Source organism: Oryzias melastigma, unplaced genomic scaffold, assembly GCF_002922805.2.
Source record: "Oryzias melastigma strain HK-1 unplaced genomic scaffold, ASM292280v2 sc04026, whole genome shotgun sequence".
Lineage (NCBI taxonomy): Eukaryota > Metazoa > Chordata > Actinopteri > Beloniformes > Adrianichthyidae > Oryzias > Oryzias melastigma.
In genome coordinates this window covers 1-1,588 of record NW_023420594.1, presented here as the reverse complement: position 1 = coordinate 1,588, position 1,588 = coordinate 1, and the positions used below count along the sequence as shown (strand labels likewise).

General features: G+C 36.8%; 2 non-coding genes across 2 annotated transcripts; both read left to right on the top strand.

Moving 5' to 3' along the window:
- The first annotated feature begins 1,079 nt into the window (after window positions 1-1,079).
- Window positions 1,080-1,152, top strand: trnar-ucg. The gene has a single exon. It is a non-coding gene; the product is annotated as a tRNA-Arg (tRNA).
- A 316-nt stretch (window positions 1,153-1,468) lies between these two features.
- On the top strand, window positions 1,469-1,540 carry trnam-cau. The gene has a single exon. It is a non-coding gene; the product is annotated as a tRNA-Met (tRNA).
- Window positions 1,541-1,588: the final 48 nt, after the last annotated feature.

Here is a 1,588-nt window from a genome sequence, read left to right as displayed (position 1 = left end):
GATCCAAACCTTCCAGTGCCTGTATGTTTGTGAGGTTTTCAGAAGCAAATCTATTTATTTGTCCTCACACTTTTTATTTGGTTTGAATCATAAGCTTTTTTGCCCCCAACAGGTAATAAACTTTTTGTATGTTAACGTACCCATAAGCATTAATAAAGCATTCGATAAACACTGTTTGGTTTTTCTGTTTATTTGTGGAAAAAATGAGCAAAACTTTAGAAGAAAGTCACTAAATTACTGTAAAAATGACTATAAAAGATCTGAGTTAAGTATGAAGACGTATTATACATTATTAATTGTTAAAGTGGGTTCTAAAATATAAATATATTCTTCAAAATGTAATAAATCTGACTGCAACATTCAAACAAACTTCAATAGAAGCTTAATATTTAGGATCTTCAATAGGAAAATGAGATCAAAGATAATATTTATTTAGCATAACGTTTGTACTATTGTGAAACCTTCACCTTTTATTGTTGACAGAAGTATTTGATGTTATTTATAGTTCTATCCATCATATACATTATTGACTTTAACATTTGACTTTAGTGTTAGCATTTTAGCACGTGGTTAGCTTGTTTCTACAGGGAACATTTTATTTGATGCACTTGTTTGTATCAAAAAGTGGGGTGTGATGTGTGTTTTCACCACCAGAGGGCGCAGCTTTCGAGAGCACTAGGCCTCCAAACCTGCGCCCCCCAGTGGTGAAAGACAAACATTACATCACCGTCAGTAAATCCTCCTTTTCAATGTGGTGCCTAGAAAAAAATGACGCGCGCGCTCATGTGTGTGAAAGGAGGTAAATCTGTTTCCTTAAAGACGAGCATCTCTTAAAAATGTGTAATGAACAATCTCGGTTATCAGGAGTCATGAAAAAATACAGCTGAGTTACCTGAAACAATCTGATGATCCTGTTGGGTTTGGGATCCGGTCCTCAATCCGCTCGTTAGATCGCATAAATCTGTGGGTTTGTGACCGTTAAGTTCAGATAAAAAAAGTACAAAACCTCAGGCATATGCGTGAATATCGTATTTATGTGTTTACAAAAAGGTTTTGCTCCGCGGTTTTCGCAGCATTCAGACCGCGTGGCCTAATGGATAAGGCGTCTGACTTCGGATCAGAAGATTGAGGGTTCGAGTCCCTTCGTGGTCGTCTTTTGTTTTTGGTTCGTCAGTACTTGAGCTGGACGCTACAGTCGGTGCCGTTTTTATTTCAAATATACACGTTTTGTTTTTTAACCAACTAAGTTTTACTTTTGCTAAGCTGAGTGGAAATAAAATACAACTCGTTATAATATCTTTATTTAGAACAAAATTAAATGAAGGTAATTTAACTTTGCTTTAAATAAAGATAAAAAGACTTCATTATGAAGTTTCATTTCCCGTCGTACCTCATGAGCTACAATCGAGTCAACCATGAAGTTTTTGTCCTTGGTTTATATTCTGTCCCAGAACGGTTGCTCCGGCGGAGCAGAGTGGCGCAGCGGAAGCGTGCTGGGCCCATAACCCAGAGGTCGATGGATCGAAACCATCCTCTGCTATCGTTTTTTTTTTTTTTTCTTCTGTCTCCCGTACATATTAATAAAACT